Source organism: Chaetura pelagica, unplaced genomic scaffold (assembly GCF_000747805.2).
Source record: "Chaetura pelagica isolate M959 unplaced genomic scaffold, ChaPel_1.0 scaffold1107, whole genome shotgun sequence".
Lineage (NCBI taxonomy): Eukaryota > Metazoa > Chordata > Aves > Apodiformes > Apodidae > Chaetura > Chaetura pelagica.
Genome location: NW_009953957.1, coordinates 904 through 7316, shown reverse-complemented (window position 1 = coordinate 7316; position 6413 = coordinate 904).

The window sequence follows — 6413 nt, the reverse complement described above, 5'->3', positions numbered from 1 at the left end:
ACACACACACACACAGACACACACACAGAGACACACACACACAGAGACACACAGACACAGAGAGACACACACACAGAGACACACACACACAGAGACACACAGACACAGAGAGACACACACACAGAGACACACACACACAGAGACACACAGACACAGAGAGACACACACACAGAGACACACACACACAGAGACACACAGACACAGAGAGACACACACACAGAGACACACACACAGAGACACACACACACAGACACACACACACACACAGACACACAGACACACACACACACACAGACACACAGACACACACACACACACAAACACACACAGACACACAGACACACACACAGACCTCCACACCACTGCAGACAGCCTTACAGAGTTGCATAAAGACACCCCTTTAGCTAAAGGCTTAAAGAGGGATATTGAGAGCCATGGAACTGATCATATTCGTGCTGGTTCCTCGCCCTGGCCAGGGTTGCCTGGTGGGATGGGGAAAAGAGCAGCAAGAGGTGACGAAGCTGCAGCAAGAAGTTAAAGAGCTGCAAGGGAGAGTGCCAAGGGCTGCAGGGAGAGTGCCAAGGGCTGCAGGGAGAGTGCCAAGGGCTGCAGGGAGAGTGCCAAGGGCTGCAGCAAGGGCTTGAGCAGGGGTCTGCAGGGCTGCAAGGCAGGTTCAAGAGCTGCACCAAGGGAGTATGGAGGGGCAGCAGGAGTATACAGACCTGCAGGACAGTGGAGGGGGGGAAAAGGACAGGATTCCAACACATAAACTAAAAATGATTGGCAAACAAACAGTAATCAATCAGGCTCTAAAACTTCCAGTCCTCAAAAAGATTGGCAAGATATGTTAAGGTTAATTCAAAACAAAAATGGGGACTTGGAGCTTACCTGTGCTGTTGGGCCAAGACGTCACCCTGGAACATTTGTGGTAGACACAGGAGCACAAGTTTCCACCCTGAAAGCTGATGTAGCTGAACCATGTGGTGTTAAACCAGCTCCAAAGCCAATGTGTGTAAGTGGAGCATTTGGTAACTGTGCTTTACAAAAAGCAGCTGAAAAGTGCCCAAGGGGGGGAGCTGGACGTTGTTCTTAATGTTTTTGTAACAGAAAAAGCCTCCAAGGATGCTGTGGACATTGACACAGATCCCTTTGCAGTCTTCAAGGGCTGTGTGGAGTGGATAACTTTCTGGGAACAGAATAATTGGGAAATTAACAGGGTGCCAGTTTGGCATAAAGAGAAATGGCAGCAAATACTGAAAATTGCTAAAGAGAACCCTAATCTTCATGTAGGGTGGATTCCTTCTCACCAGACTAATTTGAAAAATGAAGCTAGTAAGTGGAATAACTATGTTGATGAGCTAGCTAGGATTGATGTGAAGGAAATCCAAGCAGCTGTCACAGAAGGAGAAAATCAGGAATGGAAAAGATTGCTGGAATGGCTCCATTGTAAGAGAGGCCACTCAGGAATCTTTGATTTATACAAAGAGGCACAAGCCCGTGGGTGTCCTGTGACCTGTGAGCAGTGCAAAACAGTCATTTCTTCATGTGATCTTTGCAAAATCAGACTTGGGGAACATCCCCTAACCAGCACAGAAGACCTTACAACAAATCCCAGACTCCTCTCCACCCTGGACAGACTGTTCTGGCAAACCTGCCAAACATTGGCAAGGTCAAGCTCACCTTACAAACACCAGTGAATCCAAATACGTGGTTTGCATCTGGTTTAAATATAAAACAGCATAAAATCAGTACAAAATGGATAATCCATGTTGAGTAATTCAATGCTTTGTTATCAGTGATGTCTATATATTTATGTTTAGTGATGGTGATTAATATATTGCAGGTCTGACAACTTAAGGAGCCAGAGACATCCTGGCTGCAGCATCAGACTTGATCAACCTGCTACTGACTAGGGGAGGGTTTACTCTGTGACCTCTATGTAACTGATCACCCCTTAACCTGAACAAGGAACTCTAATTCATCATGTCTCCTTTAACACTTGCCCTGAAGTTGTTGTCTGCAATGTGTTGTGTTGTGTGGGTAACACCCGGGTTGGTTAATATGCCAAAGGACACATTAGTACATGAGCCCTGGAACAAAAATCTCTTTGCTAATTTAGGACAAAATGTCAGCGATGCTTTAGCCTTAAAGGACTGTTGGGTGTGTGGGTCTCATCAGGGGTTCACAGAGTGGCCCTGGATGGCCCACCCTGTCCATCCTAAATGGATGTTACATCCTAACTCCACGACAAGGATGTCTAGAGAGCCCATTGTGTGGGAAGAAGGTGCCCCTGCCTGGGACCTTCACTATGTACCAAGAGGAGAATTTTGCATTAAAAGAAAGTTGACAGATAAAGAAATCAGAGCAGGAAATGGAAGGGTACTGGGCTATTCTAATTGCAAATACCTGCTTGTTTCAGTGAACTGTTCAGGGACACCTTTGCATGATGATGCCAGACACATTTGCAAGAAAGGCTACGGTGACTCGGGGCATAAACAGCTCCATTACATCCTTTGGCAGGACCAGTCTGGCTACCCTGTCACTTTCAAACATTATTGGTCACCAATTGATGATTCTCAAACGGCTCATCATGCTCAGGCCAAATGCCATCCTGTGGGAGGAGTATGGCAATGTAAGCAGCCTCAGGAGGCAACGTCTCCCGTTCGTTGGGAAGACACGTATTATTACGACAACCGTCCTTTCCAAGGCAACGTGTTTGCTATCAAGGGTCATCACTTCATCTGTGGGCACCAGGCTTTCCAAAGGCTGCCACGGGCGTGGGAAGGCACGTGCTACGTGGGGACAATCCAGCCTTATTTTAAAATCTTGCTAAGCGATGTTTCCCCCTACTTAAAATTGACTAGAGCAAGAAGATCCGTAGTAAACTTAGACGTGGCACATTCTGATCCTCAAAATTGGAAAGGAGAGGAATGGACCCCAGAAGAGATCATTAAATATTATCATCCAGCAAAATGGAATCCCTGTGAGCTCATTAAAGGGGCACGTGACCCGATTTATAACCTGAATCGCATCATCAGGCTCCAGGCAATGGGAGAATTGGTGGCCAGTGACACCAGCCAAGCCCTGTCCCTGGCAGCAGAGGAACTGACCCAGTTACAAGCTGCCACGTATCAGCACAGGCTGGTGTTGGACTATTTGTTGGCTGCAGATGGAGGTGTCTGTGCAAAGCTGGACTTCACTGATTGCTGTCTTAAAATAGATGGTAATGGAAAAATCACCAAAGTAGCAAAAACTGCAGAGCAGGTTTGGGACTCCCCTGACAGGTCTCCCTTCTTCTCTTTTTTTAGTAGACTCAGGGATTGGGTTTATGTTATGATTTCAGTCATTGTGTGTCTTCTTTTCTTCCCCTGTCTAAGCAGCATCTGTTGTTCCTGGATTCACAAGGCCTGACTCAGAAGACTTCACCAGTATCTCGAAGAACGAGAGGAAAAATGGGAAGCAAAGGTACAACAAAACTTCCAGGATGCTTTTTCTCTTCACAGTAAATAATCTTAGTACTTTATAGAAATTTTTTAATCATTATCTTGTAGCAGTGGAAGTTTAAGTTGAATGTTGTAGTTTAAATTTTTTGTTGTGTATCATTTGGAAATAGTTATCACAAAACTTTACTGATATATTCTATGATTCTATGATTCTATGATATTCAATTGTTGAGAATGTTGTTATATCTTGTGTTTGGGAATGGTTCCCTTGTTTGTTGCTATGGATGATTATATCTTATCTGTGATTTTACATTTACATTTGTTTTTACACCCGAGGAGGGGAAGGATCTAATGTGAGGAAAGGGTCTGGACAAGAGCCTGGTTGACACATACACTGATGGACAGCAAGGACACCAGGTTGTTGCTGCCTTAAAAGCCACGGGGTGAGGTGTGGGGAACAGTCCATCTTCTCTTCCCTCACATAAGACTGAACAAAATGCCTTTCAAGCCAGCAGAGCAAGAGTGGCAACTTTTTAGTGACTGAGCCAAGGATGGACTGGAACAGGCCCCTTGCTCTGCCAGGTAAGCCCATAACAAGGAAAGAGCATAAGGGCTATGATAACTGGCAGGAAAATGGGCAACAGCCTAAAAGATGCCTCTGACAGAGTATGGACCTGGCCAGGGCTAATTGGTTAATGCAGACACACCAGACAGACACACACACACACAGACAGACACACACACAGACACAAACACACATACACACACACACACAGACACACACAGACAGACACACACACACAGACACACACAGACACACACAGACACACACACACAGACACACACACAAACAGACACACACACACTCAGACACACACACAGACACACACACACTCAGACACACACACAGACACACACAGACACACAGACACACACAGACAGACAGACACACAAACAGACACACACACACACAAACACACACACACACACACACAAACACACATACGCACACAGACACACACACAGACACACACAGACAGACACACACACACAGACACACAGACACACAAACACACACAGACACACACAGACACACAGAGACACACACAAACAGACACACACACAAACACACACAGAAACAGACACACACAGACACACACACACAAACACACACACACACAAACACACACACACAGACACACACACAGACTCAGACACACACAGACTCAGACACACACACACACACACACAGAGACACACACACACACACACAGACACTCACACTCTCTAACTTCCCTGCCAGGCTCAACTCCCACCCTTTCACTCCATGGATTCCACCCCTCTCCCTTGGAGTGTGCATTTAATAAGACCACAGCACCTTGGAATTACCTTCCTGATACACACCTGGACACCTTCTCCTGAACCTTGGCCCCTCAGTTTGTCTTGACCCTTAATAAACCAGTTAATTCGTAAACAACCCTTCGTCTGGGTGACCATGTGTGAGCTGGTGAGGGGTGTCCTGACCTGCCCTCTCAGACCTGGCCCCGCAGGGGCTGCTCCTCTGGGAGAGGCCACGTGTGACCCTCGGGCTCATTCCCAAACCCCTCCACACTGGGGAGAAGGGGCAGAAGCTCCTGACAGCCTGGGAGCCCCAGTGCCAGCCCACGACAACATCATGCCCAGGAGTTGGGGCCAGGGGTTTTCCCTTCCCTGTCCCAAGCTGGGTCAGGCAGGACAAACCTCACACCTGGGCTGCAAGACTCTTTACTGACTTGAAGGCAGGATCAGCCCTGGGACCCCTTCAGCATCCAGAGGCCCCACTTTGAAGAGAGAGGGAAAGAAAAGAGTGTTCCTGTGCCAGTGACACCAGGTGCTGCAGCACCAGGAGCTTTTCAAAAAGCCAACAAACCAGAACAACTGCAGGGAACAGCTCCTTCCACGCAGTCTCAGGGTCCTGGAAGCACCATCCAGCCCTGCAGGGCTCTGCCTCCCAGGGCAGCCCCCGTGTCCCCCCTGCTCTCCCCTGCTCCTTGCAGGAGGTGCTGGAGCCTTCCTGGCCCTGCCAAGGAGAGGGGGAAATAATCAACCCAACGGTGAGGGTCTGCAGGGGTGCTGGGGGTCCTGGGGGTGGCTGTAGCCACCAGTCCCAGGGCAGCAGGGAGCTTTGCAGCCCCCCAGGAACAGCAGCACATCCAGGAGCAGATCCTGGGCAGGGGAGGAAGGTTGGACAGACACAGGGGCTGCCCCTGCACACTGAGTGCTGGGAAGGTCATGGTGGGAGGAAACACCAGCAGGATGAACGGGCAGTGAGCAGCTCTGCAGGCAACTGGGGCTGGGGGTGTCCTGGGGGTGGCAGGGCTGGTGGTCCTTGAGCATCCCCTGCAGTGGGACCAGGAGACACCTCCCCCAGCTCTGGCTGCAGAGGAGCTGCTGCTTCTCCATCCACCTGGGAGCAGTGGAGTGTCCTTAAATCCCACCCAGTCCCACCCCTGCATGGGCAGGGACACCTCCCAGCAGCCCAGGCTGCTCCAAGCCCCATCCAACCTGCCCTTCAACACCCCCAGGGATGGGGCAGCCACAGCTTCCCTGGGCAACCTGGGCCAGGCTCTCCCCACCCTCACAGCCCAGAATTTCTCCCTCCCATCTCAGCTCCAGCTCCCTCTGCCAGCTGGAAACCCTTCCCCCTGCTCCCATCCCTCCCTGCCCTTGTCCCAAGCCCCTCCCCAGCTTTCCTGGAGCCCCTTCAGGCCCTGGAAGCTGCTCTCAGGTCTCCCTGGAGCCTTCTCTTCTCCAGGCTGGACACCCCAACTCTCCCAGCCTGGCTCCAGAGCTGCTCCAGCCCTCCCAGCATCTCCGGGGCCTCCTCTGGCCTCTCTCCAACAGCTCCGTGTCCTTCCTGTGCTGGGGACCCCAGAGCTGTTCCCAGCCCTGCAGGGGGGTCTCAGCAGAGACCCATCCATGACCTTTGAG